This window comes from Cervus canadensis, chromosome 4 (assembly GCF_019320065.1).
Source record: "Cervus canadensis isolate Bull #8, Minnesota chromosome 4, ASM1932006v1, whole genome shotgun sequence".
Classification (NCBI taxonomy): domain Eukaryota; kingdom Metazoa; phylum Chordata; class Mammalia; order Artiodactyla; family Cervidae; genus Cervus; species Cervus canadensis.
In genome coordinates, this window is record NC_057389.1 from 5,851,784 (window position 1) to 5,862,695 (window position 10,912).

Sequence of the window (10,912 nt, forward strand, 5' to 3'; positions counted from 1 at the left end):
CAGCAGGGCAAGTAGCATTGAGACATCACGATGAATGGCTTTGATTTGCTGTTAGAGATCAGACTCTCTCTTATTGCTGTATATATATATGCTAGCTGCTAGCATCTTCTACCAAAAGCTCCCATGCTCATATACTGCAATAAGAGAGAGTCTGATCTCTAACAGCCAAATCAAAGCCATTTCATCATGATGTCTCAATGCTACTTGCCCTGATGTTTTCATATTTGAATTAGTTCTAATGAGGTGGATGAACTGGAGCCTATTATACAGAATGAAGTAAGTCAGAAAGAAAAACACCAATACAGTATACTAACGCATATATATATGGAATTTAGAAATATGGTAACAATGACCCTATATACGAGACAGCAAAAGAGACACAGATGTAAAGAACAGACTTTTAGACTCTGGAAGAAGGCGAGGGTGGGATGATTTGAGAGAACAGCATCGAATCATGTATATTATCACATGTGAAACAGATCGTCAGTCCAGGTCTGATGCATGAGACAGGGTGCTCGGGGCTGGTGCACTGGGATGACCCTGAGGGATGGGATGGGGAGGGAGGTGGGAGGGGGGTTCTGGATGGGGACACATGTACACCCATGGCTGATTCATGTCAATGTGTGGCAAAAACCACCACAATATTGTAAAGTAATTAGCCTCCAATTAAAATAAATAAATTAATTTACAAAAAATTGTAATAGTTGTTGATATTTTGTCACTATTACAGTATAGTGTCCTCTTTCTCAATCTCACTTTCACCATCTTTCATTACCTGTGGCGAAATGAAAAGTCTATTTTGTTTTCTTGGGTAATTTTACAGTTTTGTATAGAGGAACAAGCAATAAAATGAGAACTACAACATTACTCTATAAATTCACTGTCCTGTACCTGTGTGTTTTAAACTTTCGTGTCAAGAAATGTTAGGGAGAGAAAACTTAAGGCCATTTTATACTTGAAATTTGGAACAAGCTTTGATTCAAATTACCTCAGTCCTTGAACCAGTCAGTAAAGTCATCTAATAAATTCAGTTTATTTTAAAGCTTCAATGAGAGTTGAAAATGATGATTTCCAAGTTTCTGACAGTAAGGCTTTGCCTTCCTCACATCTTGGCACAGGCTTTTCAGAGGATGAGTCCTACATTGTCCCTGAGCTGAAATACAGTGTATTTGAGAACACCCCTCTGCTTTGATGGTAAATGCAAAACTAGTCTTATGTGAAAAATCCAGTATACATTTCATCTAGGAATAGTCCAGGACATATGTTCTCAAAACCAGTCTATTTATCCGATCCCTGAGAATCTTTATTATTCTATGTGGTCACCCTCTCAGAGGCCAAATTTTTAGTTCTTAAAATTTAGTGTGCCTGATTATCACCCAGAAAAGCTTGTTGAAAATGCAGATTGATCCATGCCATCCTCCCAAGAAGTATCAGCTGAGGTGGTTGGAAAATCAGAACTGAGAAATATTAGGGAAGACATCTCCAGTTTCCAGATGCTCGAAATCTGAAGCTGGATAGACTACCACACTTGATTTTAAGTGCTTATAATGCCTGAGAAAGCTCATTTCTACTATAGTCTTTTCTTCAGGTGAGATGTAGTTAGGTGAAGATTCACAAGCAGAACACTTTCAGGATAAAGGAAAGTGGACTACCTTTTCTCTCATACCATGGAAGCAACTCCTAAAGATAAGAAAAACAAATATGCTACTTTACCTTTCTTAAGAACCTTGAAATCTACTGAAGGGAATAAGAAAAATTGCAAGTAACTATAATAGAATGGAGAGAGTTATACATTGAGAGAAGACAGTGCTATGGCAGTTCAAAGATAATGGAAAGCGTGTTCACCTTGAGGTTTTCTTACTAAATCAATGTTTTATGCAGATGCTTCTCTTTTGGTGGTCTTTAGCAGTAGTCATGAATGGATGTGAGACTTGGAAGGTGAAGAAAGCTGAGCGCCGAAGAATTGATGCTTTGGAACTGTGGTGTTGGAGAAGACTCTTGAGAGTCCCTTGGACTGCAAGGAGATCCAACCAGTCCATCCTAAAGGAGATCAGTCCTGGGTGTTCATTGGAAGGACTGATGTTGAACCTGAAGCTCCAATACTTTGGCCACCTGATGCTGAGAGCTGACTCATTGGAAAAGACCCTGATGCTGGGAAGGATTGGGGGCAGGAGGAGAAGGGGACGACAGAGGATGAGATGGCTGGATGGCATCACTGACTCGATGGACATGAGTTTGAGTAAACTCTGGCAGTTGGTGATGGACAGGGAGGCCTGGCGTGCTGCAATTCATGGGGTCGCAAAGAGTCGGACACGACTGAGTGACTGAACTGAATTTGTTTATAGGAGCTATGCTCTAGGAGTCAGGTAGTCAGCATGAGGCACCAATGAGGTATCAATTTTCTAACATAAACTTTACAGAGTTTAACATTGAATATATTTCTTGAGATCTGAATATTACAGAAAGTTAACATATACTTCTTGAAAGTTCTACTGTCTGGATTTGCCTTCAAAATTAATGCAACCAAGTGAAAAATAGTGAAGACAGTAACGAATTAGCCAAGGTTTTGTAAACAGTTTGCTTCTTGATAGGAACAGTGATAGAAGAAGGAAACAAATGGAAGCATTTTGGAAAGTAAACTAAGGTGGACAAATCAAGGTGATAAGTACATGCCATATAACCACATAACAGATGGACCATTGGACAATGACTCTAGTAAAGGAGGCGCCATTTAAAAACAAGGTGGTACCACATTCTCAAACATGAACAATCCCAAACTGAAATTAAATGGTCAGTTCAGTTCAGTTCAGTTGCTCAGTCGCGTCTGACTCTTTGCGACCCCATTCAAGGCAGCATGCCAAGCTTCCTTGTTCATCACCAACTCGCGGAGTTTACTCAAACTTGTGTGCATTGAGTCACTGATACTGTCCAACCATCTCATCCTCTGTCGTCTCCTTCTCTTCCTGCCATCAATCTTTCACAGCATCAGGGTCTTTTCAAATGAGTCAGTTCTTCACATCAGGTGGCCAGAGTATTGAAGTTTCAGCTTCAACATCAGTCCTTCTAATGAATATACAGGACTGATTTCCTTTGGGATGGACCTGTTTGATTGCTCTGTTGTCCAAGGGACTATTAAAAGTCTTCTCCAACACCACTGTTCAAAAGCATCAATTCTTTGGCGCTCAGCTTTCTTTATAGTCCAACTCTCACATCCATACATGATTACTGGAAAAACCATAGCTTTGACTAGATGGACCTTTGTTGGCAAAGTAATGTCTCTGCTTTTTATTATGCTGTCTAGGTTGGTCTTTCCTTCCAAGGAGTAAGCGTCTTTTAATTTCATGGCTGCAGTCACCCTCTGCAGTGATTTTGGAACCCCAAAAAATAAAGTCTGACACTATTTCCACTGTTTCCCCATCTATTTCCCATGAAGTGATGGGGCCAGATGCCATGATCTTAGTTTTCTGAATGTTGAGTTTTAAGCCAACTTTTTCACTCTCCTCTTTCACTTTCATCAAGAGGCTCTTTAATTCTTCGCTTTTTGCCATAAGGGTGGTGTCATCTGCATATCTGAGGTTATTGATATTTCTCCCGGCAATCTTGATTCCAGCTCATGCTTCATCCATCCCGGCATTTCTCATGATGTGCTCTGCATAGAAGTTAAATAAGTAGGGTGAGAATATACAGCCTTGACATACTCCTTTCCTGATTTGGAACCAGTCTGCCCTTCCATGTCCAGTTCTAACTGTTGCTTCTTCACCTGAATACAGATTCCTCAGGAGGCAGGTCTGGTGGTCTGGAATCCCCACCTGTTTAAGAATTTTCCACAGTTTGTTGTGATCCACAAAGTCAAAGGCTTTTACATATAGTTATTGACTATATTCCACACACTGTACATTTTATATGCATGATTAATTTATTTTGCAACTGAAAATGTGTACCTCTTACTTTCCCTCACTTCCTTATTTCCTCTCCCACTCCATCTCTTCTGACAGCCATCTGTTTGTTTTCTCTATCTATAACTCTGTTTCTATCTTGTTATTTATCTGCTTTGCTTTTTAGATTCCATGAATAAGTGAAATCATATAATATTTGTCTTTTTTCTGTCTGACTAATTTCACTTAGCATAATGCCTTGTATATCCATACATGTTGTTGCAAAAGGCAAGGCTTTACTCTTTTTATGGCTGAATAATATTACATTGTGCATAAATACCACATCTTTTCTATTCACTCACCTATCAGTGGGCATGTATGTTGCTTCTATATCTTGGCTATTGTAAATAATGCTGCAACAGACATAGGAATGCATACATATTTTCTAATTAGAGGTTTTACGTCCTTTGGGTAAATACTAGGAGTGTAATTGCTGAGTCATATAATAGTTCTGCTTTTAATCTTTTGAAGAATCTCCGTTCTGTTTTTCATAGTGGTTGTATCGCTTTACATGCTCACCGACAGTGTGCAGTGTTCTCTTCTGTCCATATTCTCACCAGAACTTGTAATTTGTAAGTAGTCCTTCTGACAGGTAAGAGATGACATCACATTGTGGTTTTGATTTGCTTTTCCCTGATGATTAGCATCAGGGAAATGTTGAGCATCTTTTTATGTTGAGCATGCTCAATGATGTTGAGCATCTTTTTATGTGCCTGTTGATCTTCTATATGACTTCTTTCAAAAGTGTCTGTTCAGATCCTTTTCACATTTTTCAAACAGGCAGTATTCTTTCTTTCTTTCTCTCTTTCTTCCTTTCTTTTGATGTGAATTGTATGAGTCCTTTTACATTTAGCATATTAAACCCTTATCAGATATGTCACTTGGAAATGTCTTCCATCATTCGGTAGGCAATATTTTCATTTTGTTGATAATTTCCTAAAATACTGTTGTCAGTCAATCATACTTCAAAAACAAGCACACAAACTTACAGAAAAAGAGATTAAATGTATGGTTGCCAGAGGCATGAGAATAGTGGTAATTCAACCAAAACAGTCAGAAGGAGGAAACTTCCAATTATAAAGTAAATAAGTACTTGGAATATAATGTACAATGTGGTAAACATAATTAAAGCTGCTGTATATTGTATATGAACATTGTTACAAGAGTAAATTCCAAGTTCTCATTTCAAGAAAAAATATTTCTACTATTTCTTTCATTTTGTATGTATGTGAGATGATAGATGTTCATGAAATTTATTGTGATAGTCATTTCATGATGTAGCCAATCTTAATGCTGTATACCTTAAAAATGAACAGGATATATGTACTTTTTTCTTCCCTGCTGGCTTACATGGTAAAAAATCTCGGCAATGCAGGAGACCTGGTTTCAATCCCTAGGTAGGGAAGATTCCCTGGAGAAGGGAATGGAAACCCCCCCTCCCCCACAGTATTGTAAAGTAAATATTGCAAAATGCTGGGCTGGATGAATCACAAGCTGGAATCAGGATTGCTGGGAGAAATATCAACAGCCTCAGATATTCAGATGATAACACTGCGATAGCAGAAATCTAAGAGTAACTAAAGAGCCTCCTGATGCGGGTGAAAGAGGAGAGTGAAAAAGCTGGCTTAAAACTCAACATGCAGAAAACTTGGCATCTGGTTCAATCATTTCATAGCATATATATAGGTAAAAAATGGAAACAGTGATAGATTTTATATTCTTAGGCTCCAAAAATCACTGTGGACTGTGACTGCAGCCACAAAATTAAAAGATATTTGCTTGTTGGAAGAAAAGCTATGACAAACCTAGACAGCATATTAAAAAGGAAAGACATCACTTTGCCGACAAAGGTCCATATAGTCAAAGCTATGTTTTTTCCAGTAGTCATGTACAGATGTGAGAATTGGACCACAAAGAAGGCTGAGCACTTAAGAATTGATGCTTTTGAATTTGGTGCTGCAGAAGACTCTTGGGAGTTCCTTGGATAACAAGGAGATCAAACCAGTCAAGCCTAAAGGATATCAACCTTGAATATTCATTGCAAGGATTGATGCTGACGTTCCAATTCTTTGGCCACCTGATGCAAAGAGCCAGCTGTGCAAAAGACTATAATTCTTGTAAAGACTGAGGGCAGTAGGAGATGGGGGTGGCAAAGGATGAGACAGCTGGATGGCATCACTGAATCAGTGGGCATAAATCTGAGCAAACTCCAGGAGTTAGTAAAGGACAGGGAAGCCTGGCATGCTGCAGTCCACAGGGTCACAAAGAGTCAGACACAACTCAGTGACTGAACAACAACAGCATACATTTTTCACACACACACACACACACACACACACACACACACATATGAAGAGAATAAATAAAAGGAAACAATGTATGCAAACATTGTGTCATGAAAGATATGTGGACTCAGTATAATGGATGCAGAAAATCTACAGTTGGATAAAACAGTGTTTGTTCTTGAAGTTCAAATTATTTGAATATAACTGGCTAGGATAATTTTATTCTCAATTGTTGTAGTGATATTGGAGGCTTTGTTATAAATAGGAAATTTAACATATGTTACTTTATAAATATTATATTGTAGGTCAATATTGATTAATTATTCTTTCAAAGAATGCTATTATGGACAGTGGGGTTATTTAAACATTATATCTTAGTTGTTAACATATAGTAAAAAAATTGATATACAGTATTTAATTAAGCCTTAAGCCTTTCAATTGGAGAAATATATGATAGGGGATAGAATAGTCTAAGAAAGGACATACAGTGTCAGCTAAATTATAGTAGGTTTATCCCTTCAAGCTCAACATTCAGAAAACTAAGATCATGGCATCTGGTCCCATCACTTCATGGGAAATAGATGGGGAAACAGTGGAAACAGTGTCAGACTTTATTTTTTGGGCTCCAAAATCACTGCAGATGGTGACTGCAGCCATGAAATTAAAAGACACTTACTCCTTGGAAGGAAAGTTATGACCAACCTAGACAGCATATTAAAAAGCAGAGGCATTGCTTTGCCAACAAAGGTCTGTCTGGTCAAGGCTGTGGTTTTTCAGTGGTCATGCATGGATGTGAGAGTTGAACTGTGAAGAGAGCTGAGCGCCAAAGAATTGATGCTTTTGAACTGTGGTGTTGGAGAAGACTCTTGAGAGTCCCTTGGACTGCAAGGAGATCCAACCAGTCCATCCTAAAGGAAATCAATCCTGGGTGTTTATTGGAAGGACTGATGCTGAAGCTGGAACTCCAATACCTTGGCCACCTCATGCGAAGAGTTGACTCATTGGAAAAGACCCTGCTGCTGGGAGGGATTGGGGGCAGGAGGAGAAGGGGACGACAGAGGATGAGATTACTGGATGGCATCACCAATTGGATGGACATGAGTTTGAGTAAACTCTGGGAGTTGGTGATGGACAGGGAGGCCTGGAGTGCTGCAATTCATGGGGTCGCAAAGAGTCGGACACAACTGAGCGACTGAACTGAACTGAACTATCCCTTGAAGAAATATTTTTCCCATGACTCAGAATATAGTTTGCCACATTTCTTTCAAAATTGTAGAAGTCAGGGACACATTTCCTTGAACAAACAAACTTTATGTAGTTTTTTTAACATTACTGTTATAAGTTTCTCAAAAAATAATGCTAAAATTCTGTGATATTTTAGCTGAATATCAGTTTTGAAAGCAGAACTAAGCAAAGAAACCAAAGGATTACCACATAAATTAACTACTATATGAATTTTTATTTACTTCAAATCATAAGTTCAAGATAAATATGATTTTATCTTTCATTAATCAAATACAGTGGACTAAAATATTATAAAGTGAATCACAGGTCAGCTCATTTTCCTTTCATTTAGTAATAGCCTTCTTAGTGGTTTAACTTTTTCTCCATGTTAGTATTCTTATTCTAAACAGTGTGATTTTTGCAGAGATGGTTTCCCTAGATTCTAATGTGGATTTCATCAAGGGGTTTTCATTGTATGTGAGAATTTCAACAACCATAATGTGACCTCCTTGCTGCTGCTGCTGCTAAGTCGCTTCAGTCGTGTCCGACTCTGTGTGACCCCATAGATAGCAGCCCATCAGGCTCCCCCGTCGCTGGGATTCTCCAGGCAAGAACACTGGAGTGGGGTGCCATTTCCTTCTCCAATGCATTAAAGTGAAAATTGAAAGTGAAGTCACTCAGTCGTGTCCGACTTTTGGTGACACGATGGACCGCAGCCTACCAGGCTCCTCCGTCCATGGGATTCTCCAGGCAAGAGTACTGGAGTGGGGTGCCATTGCCTTCTCCCCTCTTCATTGAGAGTTTAAAAACCTATCTTCCTGAATACCTTTACATTGGGGGAAGAGAAAGATCTCCAATAATAAACCTAACTTTGCACATCACAGAAAGAGAGGAAGAACAAAGTCCGAGCTCGCGGAAGTAAGGCAGTGAGCAATGTCAGAGCGGAAATAAATGTGATGAGACCGAAAGCAATAAAAAAGATGAACAAAACTCAGAAAATTTTTTAAAATGATAAAATTGGTACATGTTTAGCTAGGCTCAAAAAAGAGAGAACTCAAAATCAGAAAACAAAGAAAAGACATTACAATTTATACCACAGAAATACAAAGTGTCATAACAATTACTATGAACAATTATATTTAACAAATGGGATAACCTAGGAGAAATAGGTAAATTCCTACAATCATACAACCTTCTAAGACTGAATCCTGAAGAAAAAGAAAATCTGAAAAGACCCATAGAGAGTACAGAGATTGAATCAGTAATCAAAAACGTTCCATAAACAAATGTTCAGTACCAGATGGCTTAACGGGTAAATAATACAAAATATTTAAGTAAAAAATTAATGCCAATCCTTCTAAAACTTTTCCAAAAAATTAAACAGGAGAGAATACTGCCAAACTAATTTTTTGAGGTCAGCATCTCTTGACACCAAAGCCAGGTAAGGACATTACCAGAAGAAAAAAAAAAACAGCCAGTATCCCTGAATAATTAATAAGGGTTTAAACTTTACTCAACAAACTATTAGCAAACCTAATTCAATAGAACTTTTTAAGGCTCATAGGCAATCATCAAGTGATTTTTATCCCTAGCAGTCAAGGATGACCCAACATATGCAAATTATTGCATATGATAAATCACATTAGTGGAATGTAATATAACATTCATATGATCATTTTATAGGTACAGAAAAAGCACTTGAGGAAATTGAGCATTTTTTATATTTAAAAATCTCAACAGAGAATTACAAAGGGAATATACCTCAGTATAATAAAGACCATGTATGACAAACCCACAGCTAATATTATACTCAAAGATAAAAGGATAAAAGCTTTTCCTCTGAAATAAAAAAAAGAAGAAAATGGTGCCCAGTATCACTCCCCCTATTCAGCATGTTTCTGGAAGTCCTAGCCAGAGGAGTTAAATAAGAAAAGGAATAAAAGACATCCAAAACAGAAAAGAAAAAGTAAAATTGTCTTTTTTGCAGATGATATAATCTTATATATAAAAAATCCTAAAGGCATCACTTAAACTAATAGAGCTAATAAATGAATTCAGTAAAGTTAGAAGATGCAAAAGTATAAATATCAAGATATAAGATGCATTTTTATACACTAAGAGTGAAATATCTGAAAAAGAAAATAATCCCCTTTGCAATAACATCAAAAGTAATGAAATCCTTAGGAGTAAATTTAGCCAAAGAGGTGAAAAATCTGTACATTGAAAAATGTAAGACCCTGAAGACACAAAATATATGGAAAGTGATGTGTTCTTGGATTAGAAGAATTAGTATTCTTTTTATATTTTAGAATGTCTATACTACCCAAAGTAATCATGAATTCAATATAATATGTATGAAAATTTCATTGGCATTTTCCACAGAAATAGAAAAAGCAATCCTAAAATTTATATGGGACTCTGAAAGATTCCAAATAGCCAAAGAAGTCTTCAGAAAGAGGACAAATCTGGAGGCATCATAGTTCCTCATTTCAAATTATATTGCAAAACTCCACTAATAAAAAATTATGATACTGATATAAAACTAGACATATAGACTAATGGAACAGAATCAAGAGCCCCCAGAAATAAATCTCCACATCTACAGTCAACTAATGTTTGAAAAGGGAGCCAAGAATACTCAATGCAGAAAGAGTAGTCTCTTCAATAAATGGTGTTGGGAAAACTGGATAATCATCTGCAGGAGAATGAAACTGGACCCCTATCTTATACCATTCACAAAAACTAACTTGTAATAGATTAAAGTTAGACATAAGGCTTCAGTCTGAAGAACTCTTGGAAGATTGCCAAGGAAAACAAACTTCCTTTTCACTTGTCTTGGAAACAATTTTTTTTTTTAATATTATACCAAAAACATAAGCGCTGGAGGAAAAATAAGTGAGTGGGGCTGAATCAAATGAAAAAAAAAAATTGACAAAATGAAAGAAACAATCAACAAAATGAAAAGGCAACCTATGATATGAAAGTAAATATTTACAAACCATCTATAAGATACTAATATCCAAAATATGTCAGCAACACATGCAACTCAATAGTAAAAACAAGCAAACAGATCTGATTAGAATATGCGTTGAACAGACATTTTTCTAAAGATGATATCAATAGACAACATGTACATGAAAAGATGGTTAATATCACTAACCATTAGACCCACAATGAGACATCATTTCACATCTGATAAAGTGGCTATTTCCAAAAAGATGAGGGATCACGAGTGACGGTGAGTGTGGTGGAGAAAATGGAGCACTTGAGCTCTTCTGGTGGAATTATAAATTGGTGCAGCCACTGTAGAAAATGTGGATGGTCCACAAAAATTAAAAATAGAACTACCACATGATCCAGCAATCTCCTTTCTGGATATATAGTCAAAGAAAATGAAATCTGGGCTTTGAGGAGATATCTATACTAATATTCATTTCAGCATCGTTCACCATAGCAAACATATGGAAA